Genomic DNA, 19,751 nt, shown 5'->3' on the forward strand with positions numbered 1-19,751 from the left:
CTCCTGTCTTACTCCATCACAAAAGATGGTTCTCCTGTCTTACTCCATCACACAAGATGGTTCTCCTGTCTTACTCCATCACACAAGATGGTTCTCCTGTCTTACTCCATCACACAAGATGGTTCTCCTGTCTTACTCCATCACACAAGATGGTTCTAATGTCATACTCCATCACAGAGGTTGGTTCTGTCATACTCAATCACACAAGATGGTTCTCCTGTCATATTCCATCACACAGGATGGTTCTCCTGTCTTACTCCATCACACAAGATGGTTCTCCTGTCTTACTCCATCACACAAGATGGTTCTCCTGTCTTACTCCATCACACAAGATGGTTCTCCTGTCTTACTCCATCACACAAGATGGTTCTCCTGTCTTACTCCATCACACAGGATGGTTCTCCTGTCTTACTCCATCACACAGGATGGTTCTCCTGTCATACTCCATCACACAGGATGGTTCTCCTGTCTTACTCCATCACACAAGATGGTTCTCCTGTCTTACTCCATCACACAGGATGGTTCTCCTGTCATACTCCATCACACAAGATGGTTCTCCTCTCATACTCCATCACACAGGATGGTTCTCCTGTCATACTCCATCACACAAGATGGTTCTCCTGTCATACTCCATCACACAAGATGGTTCTAATGTCATACTCCATCACACAGGATGGTTCTCCTGTCATACTCCATCACACAGGATGGTTCTCCTGTCTTACTCCATCACACAGGATGGTTCTCCTGTCATACTCCATCACACAAGATGGTTCTCCTGTCATACTCCATCACACAGGATGGTTCTCCTGTCATACTCCATCACACAGGATGGTTCTCCTGTCATACTCCATCACACAGGATACTCCATCACACAGGATGGTTCTCCTGTCATACTCCATGATGGTTCTCCTGTCTTACTCCATCACACAGGATGGTTCTCCTGTCATACTCCATCACACAGGATGGTTCTCCTGTCATACTCCATCACACAGGATGGTTCTCCTGTCTTACTCCATCACACAGGATGGTTCTCCTGTCATACTCCATCACACAGGATGGTTCTCCTGTCTTACTCCATCACACAGGATGGTTCTCCTGTCATACTCCATCACACAGGATGGTTCTCCTGTCATACTCCATCACACAGAATGGTTCTCCTGTCATACTCCATCACACACGATGGTTCTCCTGTCATACTCCATCACACAGAATGGTTCTCCTGTCATACTCCATCACACACGATGGTTCTCCTGTCATACTCCATCACACAGGATGGTTCTCCTGTCATACTCCATCACACAAGATGGTTCTAATGTCATACTCCATCACACAAGATGGTTCTCCTGTCTTACTCCATCACACAGGATGGTTCTCCTGTCTTACTCCATCACACAAGATGGTTCTCCTGTCTTACTCCATCACACAAGATGGTTCTCCTGTCATACTCCATCACACAAGATGGTTCTCCTGTCATACTCCATCACACAAGATGGTTCTCCTGTCTTACTCCATCACACAAGATGGTTCTCCTGTCTTACTCCATCACACAGAATGGTTCTCCTGTCATATTCCATCACACAGAATGGTTCTCCTGTCATACTCCATCACACAGGATGGTTCTCCTGTCATACTCCATCACACAGGATGGTTCTCCTGTCATACTCCATCACACAGGATGGTTCTCCTGTCATACTCCATCACACAGGATGGTTCTCCTGTCATAGTCCACCACACAGAATGGTTCTCCTGTCATAGTCCACCACACAGGATGGTTCTCCTGTCATACTCCATCACACAAGATGGTTCTCCTGTCATACTCCATCACACAGAATGGTTCTCCTGTCATACTCCATCACACAGGATGGTTCTCCTGTCATACTCCATCACACAGGATGGTTCTCCTGTCATAGTCCACCACACAGGATGGTTCTCCTGTCATAGTCCACCACACAGAATAGTTCTCCTGTCATACTCCATCACACAGAATGGTTCCCCTGTCATACTCCATCACACAGGATGGTTCTCCTGTCATACTCCATCACACAAGATGGTTCTCCTGTCATACTCCATCACACAGGATGGTTCTCCTGTCATACTCCATCACACAGGATGGTTCTCCTGTCTTACTCCATCACACAGAATGGTTCTCCTGTCATACTCCATCACACAGGATGGTTCTCCTGTCATACTCCATCACACAGGATGGTTCTCCTGTCATACTCCATCACACAGGATGGTTCTCCTGTCATACTCCATCACACAGGATGGTTCTCCTGTCATACTCCATCACACAGAATGGTTCTCCTGTCATACTCCATCACACAGAATGGTTCTCCTGTCATACTCCATCACACAGAATGGTTCTCCTGTCATACTCCATCACACAGAATAGTTCTCCTGTCATACTCCATCACACAGGATGGTTCTCCTGTCATACTCCATCACACAGGATGGTTCTCCTGTCATACTCCATCACACAGAATGGTTCTCCTGTCATACTCCATCACACAGGATGGTTCTCCTGTCATACTCCATCACACAGGATGGTTCTCCTGTCATACTCCATCACACAGAATGGTTCTCCTGTCATACTCCATCACACACGATGGTTCTCCTGTCATACTCCATCACACAGAATGGTTCTCCTGTCATACTCCATCACACACGATGGTTCTCCTGTCATACTCCATCACACAGGATGGTTCTCCTGTCATACTCCATCACACAGGATGGTTCTCCTGTCATACTCCATCACACAGAATGATTCTCCTGTCATACTCCATCACACAGAATGGTTCTCCTGTCATACTCCATCACACAGGATGACATAAGTACTGGTATTACTCCGGCTCACCTAGAAATAAGTAGATATCTTGGGGTTTGTTTATCTATTCACCTAACAGTACTACACGCTTTATGACCCCCCTACGGTTTTAAAGCTTCCATATAATTATATTTCCATACATACAAATGTAAACCCACAACTGTACATACATGAACAGCTGTGGGTGTACATGTACGCTTCCGTCCTTTGTCAGTACAAAGGAAGGAGGAGACAGCTGAAGATTGTGCAACTGCCTTGTACTCAGCTGAGGTCGGTGCAAAGTAACGTGAGTAAAAAAAATATATGTACTTTTACAAGAGTACATATACTAGTATTGTACCACATAGTACACTTGCACACGTACATGAGCTCAGTTCAAAACCTATGGAGGTAGAGGAGGGAAAGGGGTAACTTTTTGATACGAATTATCGTATTGTAAACAGATCTAGTTGTAGCATTCACTGTTTGTCAGGAAATTGTTGCAGTTACGGTATTGTTCCAGCCATTGTATTGTTATAGCCACTGTATTGTTATAGCCACTGTATTGTTATAGGCACTGTATTGTTATCGGCACTGTATTGTTATAGCCACTGTATTGTTATAGGCACTGTATTGTTATAGGCACTGTATTGTTGCAGCCAGGGTGTTGGTGCAGCCAGGGTGTTGGTGCAGCCACGGTGTTGGTGCAGCCACGGTGTTGGTGCAGCCACGGTGTTGGTGCAGCCAGGGTGTTGGTGCAGCCACGGTGTTGGTGCAGCCACGGTGTTGGTGCAGCCACGGTGTTGGTGCAGCCAGGGTGTTGGTGCAGCCACGGTGTTGGTGCAGCCACGGTGTTGGTGCAGCCACGGTGTTGGTGCAGCCACGGTGTTGGTGCAGCCACGGTGTTGGTGACTTGCATTCTTCCCTGTGGGCATATTATTACTATTATAATCAAAGGGGAAGCGCTAAACCCGTAGGATTATACAGCACCTGTGTGGGGGATGTGGAAGGCATTCAGACTTAATTCGGGGAACTGGAGCACAGATCCAATTCCCTCGATCAAGAGCCCCTCACCAGCGTCAAGAAACCTCCCTTGAGGGGCCCTGTGGGCACAGCTTTCACAAAGTGGGACTACAACTGTTGAGAAGAGGCAGAGTTTAAAAATACAACACCCACATACAATACAATATGCACATATCAACACACACACACACACACACACACACACACACATACACATAGACAGCAAATGTAGTCCCAATCTTTAAAAAAGGAGACAGACATGAAGCATTAAACTACAGACCAGTGTCACTGACATGTATAGTATGCAAAATCATGGAGAAGATTATCAGGAGAAGAGTGGTGGAACACCTAGAAAGGAATGATCTCATCAACAGCAGCCAGCATGGTTTCAGGGACGGGAAATCCTGTGTCACAAACCTACTGGAGTTCTATGACATGGTGACAGCAGTAAGACAAGAGAGAGAGGGGTGGGTGGATTGCATTTTCTTGGACTGCAAGAAGGCGTTTGACACAGTTCCACACAAGAGATTGGTGCAAAAACTGGAGGACCAAGCAGGGATAACAGGGAAGGCACTACAATGGATCAGGGAATACTTGTCAGGAAGACAGCAGCGAGTCATGGTACGTGGCGAGGTGTCAGAGTGGGCACCTGTGACCAGCGGGGTCCCGCAGGGGTCAGTCCTAGGACCAGTGCTGTTTCTGGTATTTGTGAACGACATGACGGAAGGAATAGACTCTGAGGTGTCCCTGTTTGCAGATGACGTGAAGTTGATGAGAAGAATACACTCGATCGAAGACCAGGCAGAACTACAAAGGGATCTGGACAGGCTGCAGAACTGGTCCAGCAATTGGCTCCTGGAGTTCAATCCCACCAAGTGCAAAGTCATGAAGATTGGGGAAGGGCAAAGAAGGCCGCAGACGGAGTACAGTCTAGGGGGTCAGAGACTACAAACCTCACTCAAGGAAAAAGATCTTGGGGTGAGTATAACACCAGGCACATCTCCTGAAGCGCACATCAACCAAATAACTGCTGCAGCATATGGGCGCCTAGCAAACCTCAGAACAGCATTCCGACATCTTAATAAGGAATCGTTCAGGACCCTGTACACCGTATACGTTAGGCCCATATTGGAGTATGCGGCACCAGTTTGGAACCCACACCTAGCCAAGCACGTAAAGAAACTAGAGAAAGTGCAAAGGTTTGCAACAAGACTAGTCCCAGAGCTAAGAGGTATGTCCTACGAGGAGAGGTTAAGGGAAATCAACCTGACGACACTGGAGGACAGGAGAGATAGGGGGGACATGATAACAACATACAAAATACTGAGAGGAATTGACAAGGTGGACAAAGACAGGATGTTCCAGAGATTGGACACAGTAACAAGGGGACACAGTTGGAAGCTAAAGACACAGATGAATCACAGGGATGTTAGGAAGTATTTCTTCAGCCACAGAGTAGTCAGTAAGTGGAATAGTTTGGGAAGCGATGTAGTGGAGGCAGGATCCATACATAGCTTTAAGCAGAGGTATGATAAAGCTCACGGCTCAGGGAGAGTGACCTAGTAGCGATCAGTGAAGAGGCGGGGCCAGGAGCTCGGACTCGACCCCCGCAACCTCAACTAGGTGAGTACAACTAGGTGAGTACACATACTGTACATACCGTTTTTACAGCCTCGGAACCAGAATTATCTCTCTTCTCAACTTCCATCCATCTAACATCCACCAAAATACCATAAAAGATAATAAACTAAGGCATAGTGATCATCCCCATGGTACCAGGTGAGAAGCTACCCCGCCCCCCCACCATAAGTAATGGTGGGCTGAGGGTTAATGGTTGTATCATGGTGCCTAAGGTTGTAATAATACCTGTTACTGTGGGTGGATAATGGTAGCCTGACGAGGTTATCTTGAGATGATTCCTGAAGGAGTGGCTGGCGTTGGTTCTGTTTCAACCACCTGCTGGGTCCACTTGCTAGTCCACTTGCCTGGTCCACCTGCCTGGTCCACCTGCCTGGTCCACCTGCCTGGTCCACCTGTAGGCAATGGTGAAGATGAGAGCGATGTTGATAGATTACGGCCATGACTTGAAGACGTGGAAGAGTGATAGAAGAGAGTAAGAGGGAGAGGTGTGGAGGAAGTGACAGGAATAAGAGGGAGGTAAGAGGAGGGAATGAGAGGGAGGCAAGAGGGAATGAGAGGGAGGTAAGAGAAGGCAGAGAAATATTGCGATGAGCTGGGGGGGACGTATCGTAAACAACTGGGACGGGGGAAACACTCAAGAGGTCGTCGACTGTAGCTCCAAGCATGTGGACGAGACAAGTGTGAGGAACAAGCCCTTGTTGAAGCATCGTTTCGCTCCAGGTAGACCGAAACGTCACATAGAGTTTCCAGAGTGTGCGTTATTTGCGAATTGTTCCAGCCACGGTGCGTGACTGTTTTGTTCTTCACATAACGTGAATAAATGCTCCGGTTTCCGTACTAATGTGAAGCTTAGCATGCAGCGTTCTCCAGCATCACTAAGAGATGGTGTTTCAACATATCAGAATCAGATGCTTTTAGACGGATGGAAGACGATCTGTTCTTTTAGACGGATGTAAGAAGATCTATTCTTTTAGACGGATGGAAGACGATCTATTCTTTTAGACGGATGGAAGACGATCTATTCTTTTAGACGGATGGAAGACGATCTATTCTTTTAGACGGATGGAAGACGATCTATTCTTTTAGACGGATGGAAGACGATCTATTCTTTTAGACGGATGGAAGACGATCTATTCTTTTAGACGGATGGAAGACGATCTATTCTTTTAGACGGATGGAAGGCGATCTATTCTTTCAGACGGATGGAAGACGATCTATTCTTTTAGACGGATGGAAGACGATCTATTCTTTTAGACGGATGGAAGGCGATCTATTCTTTTAGACGGATGGAAGACGATCTATTCTTTTAGACGGATGGAAGGCGATCTATTCTTTTAGACGGATGGAAGACGATCTATTCTTTTAGACGGATGGAAGACGATCTATTCTTTTAGACGGATGGAAGGCGATCTATTCTTTTAGACGGATGGAAGACGATCTATTCTTTTAGACGGATGGAAGACGATCTATTCTTCTAGACGGATGGAAGACGATCTATTCTTTTAGACGGATGGAAGACGATCTATTCTTTTAGACGGATGGAAGACGAGCTATGTACGAACACCGGGTCATTTAGGCTAGTTCTTTTAGCTAGATAACGACTGCAACAGTGGCATACAAAAAATGCAGTGTTTTAGCTCGTAACTCGAGGATATTGCATAGTAAGAAATGCTTAGTGAGTGAGTGAGTGAGAGAGAGAGAGAGAGAGAGAGGGGGAAGAAATAAGTCGTGAGTCTTATCTGTTATGAGTAACAACCTCGGATGTTTACACTGTGAAAGTTGCCGAGTTTCACTACCACTGGAAGAGTGTTTCTATCATAATAACTGGCACAGTGTATATATATATATATATATATATATATATATATATATATATATATATATATATATATATATATATATATATATATATATATATATATATATATATATATATATAAAGAATTCCCCCCAAAATGCTGATGGATGTGTCTATAAGATTCCTTGTAAAATTTGCGATAAAGTTTATTACGGTCAAACTGGTAAAAATCTCGAACTAAGATTAAAACAACATAAATATAGCATTAGAACTGGACAAGATTCCAATGCTCTATTTATTCATGTAAGAGATTTTAACCATCCAATTGATTTTCAAAAAGTTGAGAAAGTAGTATCAAGCAAGTCCATGGTCGACAGGAATATAATTGAATCTTGTTTCATAAAAAGCAGTTTTGACAATAATATGAATATTTCGTTTGGTTTATATAAATTAGATCCATTTATAATTAATAGAATTTGGGAAGAATTTAATAATACACTGGACAAATAATTTTTAAATTTTCTTGGGTAGAATAGTTTGTGGGTGAGTTGTGCAAAGGACCTATCCAAGTTGGGTCGGCGCGCGTCAGGTGTTTAACCGTTGTGGGATCTGATAGTGAGGTGCTGGCCAGACCCCTTATATAGCTTCCTTGGATGCTTTACTTTCATAGTTCCTTGATAATGTGAGTAGTCACGAAAGCGCTTGGAATTTCTCTATTCTTTCAGAGTGGTTGTTTTGCATATTCTGAAATCACCTGTTTACTGTGATCTTATTGCATATATATATATATATATATATATATATATATATATATATATATATATATATATATATATATATATATATATATATATATATATATATATATATATATATATATATATATATATATATATACCGTGATCGTATTGCATGGAACCACTCCCTGGGACCACTGCCTGGAACCACACCCTGGAACCACTGCCTGGAACCACTCTCTGGGATCACACCCTGGGACCACTGCCTGGAACCACTCCCTGGAACCACTGCCTGGAACCACACCCTGGGACCACTACCTGGAGCCACTGCCTGGAACCACTGCCTGGAACCACTGCCTGGAACCACTGCCTGGAACCACACCCTGGGACCACTACCTGGAGCCACTCCCTGGAACCACTGCCTGGAACCACTGCCTGGAACCACTGCACTCTTGTGATGTATATCAACTTACAAATTTAATGGTAACCCTCATGTTGAGGTTCCTGTAATGAGAGAAAAAAAAATATTTTAAGAGTTTATATGTACGAAATTCATGGCGCGCATAACGGAGATAAAACACCTCAATTACTGGGAGCGCTTGAGGTTCCTAAACCTGTATTCCCTGGAACGCAGGAGGGAGAGATACATGATTATATACACCTGGAAAATCCTAGAGGGACTAGTACCGAACTTGCACACGAAAATCACCCACTACGAAAGCAAAAGACTTGGCAGACGATGCACCATCCCCCCAATGAAAAGCAGGGGTGTCACTAGCACGTTAAGAGACCATACAATAAGTGTCAGGGGCCCGAGACTGTTCAACTGCCTCCCAGCACACATAAGGGGGATTACCAACAGACCCCTGGCAGTCTTCAAGCTGGCACTGGACAAGCACCTAAAGTCAGTTCCGGATCAGCCGGGCTGTGGCTCGTATGTTGGTTTGCGTGCAGCCAGCAGCAACAGCCTGGTTGATCAGGCTCTGATCCACCAGGAGGCCTGGTCTCAGACCGGGCCGCGGGGGCGTTGACCCCCGGAACTCTCTCCAGGTAAACTCCAGGTACGTGATAGACTTACTGACTCCTTATCCATGACTCGTTGTTCCCTGTGGGACCCGGTGACGCCTCTGCTCGACACGTCTACACGATAAAGCACCATAACCCTAATTGTATATCGTATTGTTATACTGCCGCTATACTCTACCAGTATATTAATTGACTCTCTCCAGCAGTGACACAGTGGGTAGTGACAGTGACTCGGAGCAGTGTGTCTATATACCCAATAAAGTTGGTAAGTTCGTTCGGGTATACACAAATACAGTTACATAGATTATCATACATAGCAGCATCCTTGTAGAGAACTTGGGAGAGCCTAAAAAAGTCAGATAAAGTGACTTATTTCCATTGTGGTCCATTGTTGTCGCTTCTTCCGTCTGTTCCGGATGTATTGCCACTTTTGCAATTTTCTAGATAACGGTCGTCTCCCATAGAGGTAGAGCGACACACACAGAAAATACAGGAAACATTTCCACCGTCATTCATTCAGTCACTGTCTTGCCAGAAGCATGCTGCCACCACGTCTCAAATGACCCTCTGAACTGCAGCGTCAACGTTGCAATGTTACAACATTCTTGCAGATGGCGACAAAATATATGAAGGAAGATACTCAGAATGATGCCTCTCAACACAAATATATTTATGTTTCTATTGAAACGAAGTTATTATCAGTAGAGAGGCCGAGGCGTCTTGTTTACAAGCACTGCCTAGCACTGTGCTGAGGCAGTGGCAGGACTGTGCTGAGGCAGTGGCAGGACTGTGCTGAGGCAGTGACAGGACTGTGCTGAGGCAGTGACAGGACTGTGCTGAGGCAGTGACAGGACTGTGCTGAGGCAGTGACAGGACTGTTCTGAGGCAGTGACAGGACTGTGCTGAGGCAGTGGCAGGACTGTGCTGAGGTAGTGACAGGACTGTGCTGAGGCAGTGGCAGGACTGTGCTGAGGCAGTGGCAGGACTGTGCTGAGACAGTGACAGGACTGTGCTGAGGCAGTGACAGGACTGTGCTGAGGTAGTGACAGGACTGTGCTGAGACAGTGGCAGGACTGTGCTGAGGTAGTGACAGGACTGTGCTGAGACAGTGGCAGGACTGTGCTGAGGCAGTGGCAGGACTGTGCTGAGGTAGTGACAGGACTGTGCTGAGACAGTGGCAGGACTGTGCTGAGGCAGTGGCAGGACTGTGCTGAGGCAGTGGCAGGACTGTGCTGAGGCAGTGACAGGACTGTGCTGAGGCAGTGACAGAACTATGCTGAGGCAGTGACAGGACTGTGCTGAGGCAGTGACAGGACTGTGCTGAGGCAGTGGCAGGACTGTGCTGAGGCAGTGGCAGGACTGTGCTGAGGCAGTGGCAGGACTGTGCTGAGGCAGTGACAGGACTGTGCTGAGGCAGTGACAGAACTATGCTGAGGCAGTGACAGGACTGTGCTGAGGCAGTGACAGGACTGTGCTGAGGCAGTGACAGGACTGTGCTGAGGCAGTGACAGGACTGTTCTGAGGCAGTGACAGGACTGTGCTGAGGCAGTGACAGGACTGTGCTGAGGCAGTGACAGGACTGTGCTGAGGCAGTGACAGGACTGTGCTGAGGCAGTGACAGGACTGTGCTGAGACAGTGACAGGACTGTGCTGAGACAGTGACAGGACTGTGCTGAGACAGTGACAGGACTGTGCTGAGACAGTGACAGGACTGTGCTGAGACAGTGACAGGACTGTGCTGAGACAGTGACAGGACTGTGCTGAGACAGTGACAGGACTGTGCTGAGACAGTGACAGGACTGTGCTGAGACAGTGACAGGACTGTGCTGAGACAGTGACAGGACTGTGCTGAGACAGTGACAGGACTGTGCTGAGACAGTGACAGGACTGTGCTGAGACAGTGACAGGACTGTGCTGAGACAGTGACAGGACTGTGCTGAGACAGTGACAGGACTATGCTGAGACAGTGACAGGACTGTGCTGAGACAGTGACAGGACTGTGCTGAGACAGTGACAGGACTGTGCTGAGACAGTGACAGGACTGTGCTGAGACAGTGACAGGACTGTGCTGAGACAGTGACAGGACTGTGCTGAGACAGTGACAGGACTGTGCTGAGACAGTGACAGGACTGTGCTGAGACAGTGACGAGAAATAAGAAAAATGGTTATAACTGGAAGAATGTATAAACTTTGTTAAGTGTTTACACAGTATCGTCGGATAATAAGAACTTTAACATCTGGCATCAAGAGGTCCAGATAAATGAGTAACAATGAAGCGACTACAAATTTTCAAGGAACAATGTTCCTGTCACGAAACGGTGGATCGACACTACATAACAACGCAACAAAAAATACTGATTTAATTTACAGGAATGTAGACCAGGAGAGGGAGGTTAGATTAGGTTAGGTTAGGTTAGGTAAGAATCGTCAGGAATCAGGACTAGTGCTTCCTGGCACGGGTCTTATATGACCCGCAGCTGGAGCTTTTGGCTATCTGACCGAAGCCTTCCACTGGCTTACCCCTTAACCTGTGTGTAATGCACAAGAACCTCCACAGAAGAGCCTGTGCACGAAGCATATCAATCAAGATCAAGTAACTGTTGGGTGATTGATGTCACAAATACCTTGCATCAATCGTTGGTAGCCCTGCATAAAGGAGTAAACATGGGATGTCACGGTGTTGATGTATTTGTAGATTCCTCAGGACTACGATGCTCTACATCATCTCAAGGCTGAGAGACTGTTTATCTCATCGTTTGTATATAGTCCTACAGTCTTTACATTATGTCCTTGAATCTGTATTGATAAAGCCACTGGATGGCGAAACGTTTATAAATAAAGACACCCAGATGTTGTACATGTGTCTAATTCTTCATGTGGGGAAGTGCAAAGCCCTCAGGGGCCATCCAATGCCAGGAGGACTGGTCTCGAGTAAAGGGAGCGTAGTTCCAACTCCCAGAATCAAAAGCCCCCTTCTTTGAAAGGAATGGGTTGTATAATGGAGAGATGGGAATAGGGTGGATAAAGGAGTGGATGAGGAGTGGATGAGGAATGGATAAGGGAGTGGATGGGGGTGGATCTCCATTCCCAGGTAGAGTAGACAACACCCGCAAGTTGTGTTGTGCTGTGGCCGCATGACCCTCAACCTCTGAGGCATATTAGTGTCGAAATTGACCTCCATAACCTCCGCTGCTGACGTCACGGGTATCACTGACCAATAGTGTAGCCAGAGGCAGCTGACGTCACAGATATCACTGACCAATGAAGTAACTAGAAATTGGTGACGTCACGGGGTGCGTTGTCAATTCTGTTGACTTCGTTGCATGTTGAATCAAGGCGATGTTGTTGTTGCAGAAGTTTGGAAGTTCTCCTCTACGTGCTTGGTGAAAAGTACCTGCAGGTACCGTGTACCATATAGTAATCGTGAAGTACCTGCAGGTACCGTGTACCATATAGTAATCGTGAAGTACCTGCAGGTACCGTGTACCATATAGTAATCGTGAAGTACCTGCAGGTACCGTGTACCATATAGTAATCGTGAAGTACCTGCAGGTACAGTGTACCATATAGTGATCGTGAAGTACCTGCAGGTACCGTGTACCATATAGTGATTGTGAAGTACCTGCAGGTACCGTGTACCATATAGTGATCGTGAAGTACCTGCAGGTACCGTGTACCATATAGTGATCGTGAAGTACCTGCAGGTACCGTGTACCATATAGTGATCGTGAAGTACCTGCAGGTACCGTGTACCATATAGTGATCGTGAAGTACCTGCAGGTACCGTGTACCATATAGTGATTGTGAAGTACCTGCAGGTACCGTGTACCATATAGTGATCGTGAAGTACCTGCAGGTACCGTGTACCATATAGTGATCGTGAAGTACCTGCAGGTACCGTGTACCATATAGTGATCGTTAAGTACCTGCAGGTACCGTGTACCATATAGTGATCGTGAAGTACCTGCAGGTACCGTGTACCATATAGTGATCGTGAAGTACCTGCAGGTACCGTGTACCATATAGTGATCGTGAAGTACCTGCAGGTACCGTGTACCATATAGTAATCGTGAAGTACCTGCAGGTACCGTGTACCATATAGTAATCGTGAAGTACCTGCAGGTACCGTGTACCATATAGTAATCGTGAAGTACCTGCAGGTACCGTGTACCATATAGTGATCGTGAAGTACCTGCAGGTACAGTGTACCATATAGTAATCGTGAAGTACCTGCAGGTACAGTGTACCATATAGTAATCGTGAAGTACCTGCAGGTACAGTGTACCATATAGTGATTGTGAAGTACCTGCAGGTACAGTGTACCATATAGTAATCGTGAAGTACCTGCAGGTACCGTGTACCATATAGTGATTGTGAAGTACCTGCAGGTACAGTGTACCATATAGTAATCGTGAAGTACCTGCAGGTACAGTGTACCATATAGTGATTGTGAAGTACCTGCAGGTACAGTGTACCATATAGTAATCGTGAAGTACCTGCAGGTACAGTGTACCATATAGTGATTGTGAAGTACCTGCAGGTACAGTGTACCATATAGTAATCGTGAAGTACCTGCAGGTACCGTGTACCATATAGTAATCGTGAAGTACCTGCAGGTACCGTGTACCATATAGTAATCGTGAAGTACCTGCAGGTACCGTGTACCATACAGTGATCGTGAAGTACCTGCAGGTACAATGTACCATATAGTAATCGTGAAGTACCTGCAGGTACCGTGTACCATATAGTAATCGTGAAGTACCTGCAGGTACCGTGTACCATATAGTGATTGTGAAGTACCTGCAGGTACAGTGTACCATATAGTGATCGTGAAGTACCTGCAGGTACAGTGTACCATACAGTGATTGTGAAGTACCTGCAGGTACAGTATACCATACAGTGATCGTGAAGTACCTGCAGGTACAGTGTACCATACAGTGATCGTGAAGTACCTGCAGGTACCCTACCCAGCACCCTGGGCATTATTCCAGCAATAAATATTTACAAAATAAAGGAAAGCGGAGTACCATGAGTACACAGTTGTCTCCAGAGGAGGGGAGCGGATTCAGGCGAAATCCCAAAGGCCTTAAAAAGTGCCCCTAACGATGTTCCTCTTGTCGACTGAGGCAGTAGACATGCCAGTAACAATAACATTAGGACATAAGAAAGAAGGAACACTGCAGCAGGCCTACTGACCCATACTTGGCAAGTCCCTGTCAAACCTAAACCCACTAAAAATAATCCGCCCAACCATCAACGTTACGGTCAACTCTCTTACCAAGAGAGCTGACTGTAACGCGACTGACGAGGGCGTGTAAACGCGACTGAAGAAGCCGTTGAAAGGCCTTTAGTTACTGTCTAGTTGCTGTCTTTTAATCTCTTTGAAAAAAAAAAAAAAAAAAAAAAAACACTGGGGGAGCTTATAAAGCTCCTCTATATAGAGTATATATGTAGAGCTTTTAAATAGAGCTTCTTATACATTATGGAACTACTAAAAAGGGACATGAGATACCAGTCTTCTGGTGTTACGGACACACACGACCTACACAAGCCAAGCCAGCACGACCTACACAAGCCAAGCCAACACGACCTACACAAGCCAAGCCAACACGACCTACACAAGCCAAGCCAACACGACCTACACAAGCCAAGCCAACACGACCTACACAAGCCAAGCCAACATGACCTACACAAGCCAAGCCAACACGACCTACACAAGCCAAGCCAACATGACCTACACAAGCCAAGCCAACACGACCTACACAAGTCAAGCCAACACGACCTACACAAGCCAAGCCAACACGACCTACACAAGCCAAGTCAACACGACCTACACAAGCCAAGCCAGCACGACCTACACAAGCCAAGCCAACACGACCTACACAAGCCAAGCCAGCACGACCTACACAAGCCAAGCCAACACGACCTACACAAGCCAAGCCAACACGACCTACACAAGCCAAGCCAACATGACCTACACAAGCCAAGCCAACACGACCTACACAAGCCAAGTCAATACGACCTACACAAGCCAAGCCAACACGACCTACACAAGCCAAGCCAACACGACCTACACAAGCCAAGCCAACACGACCTACACAAGCCAAGCCAACACGACCTACACAAGCCAAGCCAACACGACCTACACAAGCCAAGCCAACACGACCTACACAAGCCAAGCCAACACGACCTACACAAGCCAAGCCAACACGACCTACACAAGCCAAGCCAACACGACCTACACAAGCCAAGCCAACACGACCTACACAAGCCAAGCCAACACGACCTACACAAGCCAAGCAAACACGACCTACACAAGCCAAGCCAACACGACCTACACAAGCCAAGCCAACACGACCTACACAAGCCAAGCCAACACGACCTACACAAGCCAAACCAACACGACCTACACAAGCCAAGCCAACACGACCTACACAAGCCAAGCCAACACGACCTACACAAGCCAAGCCAACACGACCTACACAAGCCAAGCCAACACGACCTACACAATCCAAGCCAACACGACATACACAAGCCAAGCCAACACGACCTACACAAGCCAAGCCAACACGACCTACACAAGCTAAGCCAACATGACCTACACAAGCCAAGCCAACATGACCTACACAAGCCAAGCCAACACGACCTACACAAGCCAAGCCAACATGACCTACACAAGCCAAGCCAACACGACCTACACAAGCCAAGCCAACACGACCTACACAAGCCAAGCCAACATGACCTACACAAGCCAAGCCAACATGACCTACACAAGCCAAGCCAACACGACCTACACAAGTCAAGCCAACATGACCTACACAAGTCAAGCCAACACGACCTACACAAGCCAAGCCAACATGTCCTACACAAGCCAAGCCAACATGACCTACACAAGTCAAGCCAACACGACCTACACAAGCCAAGCCAACATGACCTACACAAGCCAAGGCAACACGACCTACACAAGCCAAGCCAACATGACCTACACAAGCCAAGCCAACATGACCTACACAAGCCACGCCAACATGACCTACACAAGTCAAGCCAACATGACCTACACAAGTCAAGCCAACATGACCTACACAAGTCAAGCCAACATGACCTACACAAGCCAAGCCAACATGACCTACACAAGCCAAGCCAACATGATCTACACAAGCCACGCCAACATGACCTACACAAGCCAAGCCAACATGACCTACACAAGCCAAGCCAACATGACCTACACAAGTCAAGCCAACATGACCTACACAAGCCAAGCCAACATGACCTACACAAGCCAAGCCAACATGACCTACACAAGCCAAGCCAACACGACCTACACAAGCCAAGCCAAAACGACCTACACAAGTCAAGCCAACACGACCTACACAAGCCAAGCCAACACGACCTACACAAGCCAAGCCAACATGACCTACACAAGCCAAGCCAACACGACCTACACAAGCCAAGCCAACACGACCTACACAAGCCAAGCCAACATGACCTACACAAGCCAAGCCAACACGACCTACACAAGTCAAGCCAACACGACCTACACAAGCCAAGCCAACATGACCTACACAAGCCAAGCCAACACGACCTACACAAGCCAAGCCAACACGACCTACACAAGCCAAGCCAACATGACCTACACAAGCCAAGCCAACACGACCTACACAAGCCAAGCCAACATGACCTACACAAGTCAAGCCAACACGACCTACACAAGCCAAGCCAACATGACCTACACAAGCCAAGCCAACACGACCTACACAAGCCAAGCCAACACGACCTACACAAGCCAAGCCAACACGACCTACACAAGCCAAGCCAACATGACCTACACAAGCCAAGCCAACATGACCTACACAAGCCAAGCCAACACGACCTACACAAGTCAAGCCAACATGACCTACACAAGCCAAGCCAACACGACCTACACAAGCCAAGCCAACACGACCTACACAAGCTAAGCCAACACGACCTACACAAGCCAAGCCAACACGACCTACACAAGCCAAGCCAACACGACCTACACAAGCCAAGCCAACATGACCTACACAAGCCAAGCCAACACGACCTACACAAGCCAAGCCAACACGACCTACACAAGCCAAGCCAACACGACCTACACAAGCCAAGCCAACACGACCTACACAAGCCAAGCCAACACGACCTACACAAGCCAAGCCAACATGACCTACACAAGCCAAGCTAACACGACCTACACAAGCCAAGCCAACACGACCTACACAAGCCAAGCCAACATGACCTACACAAGCCAAGCCAACACGACCTACACAAGCCAAGCCAACACGACCTACACAAGCCAAGCCAACACGACCTACACAAGCCAAGCCAACACGACCTACACAAGCCAAGCCAACACGACCTACACAAGCCAAGCCAACATGACCTACACAAATCAAGCCAACACGACCTACACAAGCCAAGCCAACATGACCTACACAAGCCACGCCAACATGGCTTTAAACCAGGAACCTTTATCTTTGATATATCTTTAACTAGTTCCCAGAGTTTTTCTACTGGCGGAGCCTGGTCTTGGGCGAGGCTCGTCTGTTGCTTGCCTGGTCTTGGGCCAGGCTCGTCTGTTGCTTGCCTGGTCTTGGGCCAGGCTCGTCTGTTGCTTGCCTGGTCTTGGGCCAGGCTCGTCTGTTGCTTGCCTGGTCTTGGGCCAGGCTCGTCTGTTGCTTGCCTGGTCTTGGGCCAGGCTCGTCTGTTGCTTGCCTGATCAACTAGGTTGATGCTGATCATGTTGATAGAGCCTGCTAGATCATTCTGACGCTATCACTAACGCCTTGGACTAAAAATATAGCTATTGTGATCTACATGGAGTTTGTGAAGGCATTTAAGTAATGATCGAAGTCCCAGGATCGAAGAATTATCTAATAAATACGTCCTGGTGTTTACTAACGTGTCTTTCTAAACCAGTTTAGTAATAAGCAGAAAAATTATAAGCATTTTCAACAAGGTCTTCCAGTGGGAAAAAGACATGACAATCATGATAAAAATGACAAGTGTAACTACTGAGCTATGTAAAGAAAATTTTCAAAACTCAAAACCAGGACGTGGGACAAAACAGAGACTATGTTATATCAGGAAGAAGACCCCTCACACGCCTGTCCTCACAAAAACGGCTTAGGAATAAAAACATCAGACGACCTGTTGTTTCTAGTTCAGAGAACATAAATAAGGAGAGTCCAACAAAAGCCGGGAAAAGAAGAGTGGAAAACGAGAAGTGTCATAAGAAGAGAAGACGCACTACGTTTGTAGTATTGTCCCGAGTCAACAACAACTGTCAAGGCAGGAGATATATCAGTGCTGCAGGAGTCGTTTACTAACCACAAGGAATCAATAAAACATTGGGACTACTGTGAACACCTCAAGCCACTTAACATTATTGAAAATGCAATATTTATATATATTTGGTGGCAGATGTGTGGGAATCCTGCCAAGTATCACAGTCATTCTTGGGTAATTAAATTGCTGGTGATTTTAACGCAGCAGAAGAAAGCAATCTGAGCGTAAATCCGTTTTCTGTCAACATGGGAAGACGTCCGGACGAATACAAATAGGAAACGCGTCAGTCTGGCACTCAGCAGACAGAGGATCGAGCCTCCAGCACGTCTTGCACTGAATGACTCACATGGGTTTATCACTTAACGTGAATTATTTACATTACATTTTATGCAAACATGGAATATAATAATACAGCTACTGGGGGAAATGACACACAAATCCGCTGCCATACTCTACTCTCTTCAAGACGTTTCGGTCCATCCTGGACCGTCATCAGATGATAACATTGACTTGATGCTGGTCCAGTGCAGACCACACCAGTGTGCATTGCTGGGTTCACAGACTTTAGTACTTATTTTAGAGACTAAACTAATTTTGATGCCAGTAATCAGGTTACCTGCTGCGTCGGTGACTAGTGTGTAGCATATTCTTGTGGTGGAAGGCAGCATGATCACTCTACCTGGTAGTGGAAGGCAGCCTAGGCGGTGTAAGGCAGTGTAACTGGTGATGGAAGGCCTGGGCAGTGTAGCTGGTGCTGGAAAGTAGTCTAGGCAGCGTAGCCGATGGTGGAAGGTAACCTGGGCAGTGTAGAGCAGTGTAACCTGTGGTGGAAGGCAGCCTGGACAGTGTGGGGAAGTGCAGGCTTGGCAGTGTAGGGAAGTGCAGCCTGGGCAGTGTAGGGCAGTGCAGCCCAGGCAGTGCAGCCTGTGGTGGAAGGTAGCCTGGACAGTGTCGGGCAGTGCAGCCTTGGCAGTGTAGGCCAGTGCAGCCTGGGCAGTGTAGCCTGTGGTGGAAGGCAGTGTAGGTCAGTGTAGCCTGTGGTGGAAGGAAGTGTAGGTCAGTGTAGCCTGTGGTGGAAGGCAGGTGGGTGGCAGCATGCAGGGCAGTAAATCAAGGTAGCGGTCGATACCGTCAAAGTGGAACTAAATAAGGGTGGGCGGGCAACAGCTCCCGATGGGCGGGCAACAGCTCCTGATAGGTGGTCAGCAGAGCCTGATGGGCAGCCAGCAGCGCTTGATCACCTGCCAGCGCAAAATATAGTCTTACCAGACTCTGGTCTCCCCTCAAAACACAAACCCGTAATTAGGATTTATTTATGTTCGCAGTGGTCCTTGTCGTCTCTAGGCCAGCCACACACACACACGCGCGCAAAAGATGTATTTACATTAAAATGCTCTTAACGTCGCATCTTGTCACTCAC

General features: G+C 47.0%; 1 long non-coding RNA gene across 2 annotated transcripts in view; it reads right to left on the minus strand.

Moving 5' to 3' along the window:
- Positions 1-943: 943 nt before the first annotated feature.
- The window catches only part of LOC128695204 (uncharacterized), a 42,737-nt gene continuing 23,929 nt past the window's right edge, over positions 944-19,751 (minus strand). Inside the window, exons 2-3 of one of the 2 annotated variants that reach the window (XR_011392795.1) lie at positions 5,693-5,846; positions 944-3,728 (exon numbers count right to left, since the gene is read on the minus strand). This is a non-coding gene — a long non-coding RNA (uncharacterized lncRNA). Of the gene's footprint in view, positions 3,729-5,692; positions 5,860-19,751 lie in introns of both variants that reach the window. The other variant, XR_008407970.2, reaches the window with a different exon arrangement.

This window comes from Cherax quadricarinatus, chromosome 35 (assembly GCF_038502225.1).
Source record: "Cherax quadricarinatus isolate ZL_2023a chromosome 35, ASM3850222v1, whole genome shotgun sequence".
In the NCBI taxonomy this organism is placed as follows: Eukaryota; Metazoa; Arthropoda; class Malacostraca; order Decapoda; family Parastacidae; genus Cherax; species Cherax quadricarinatus.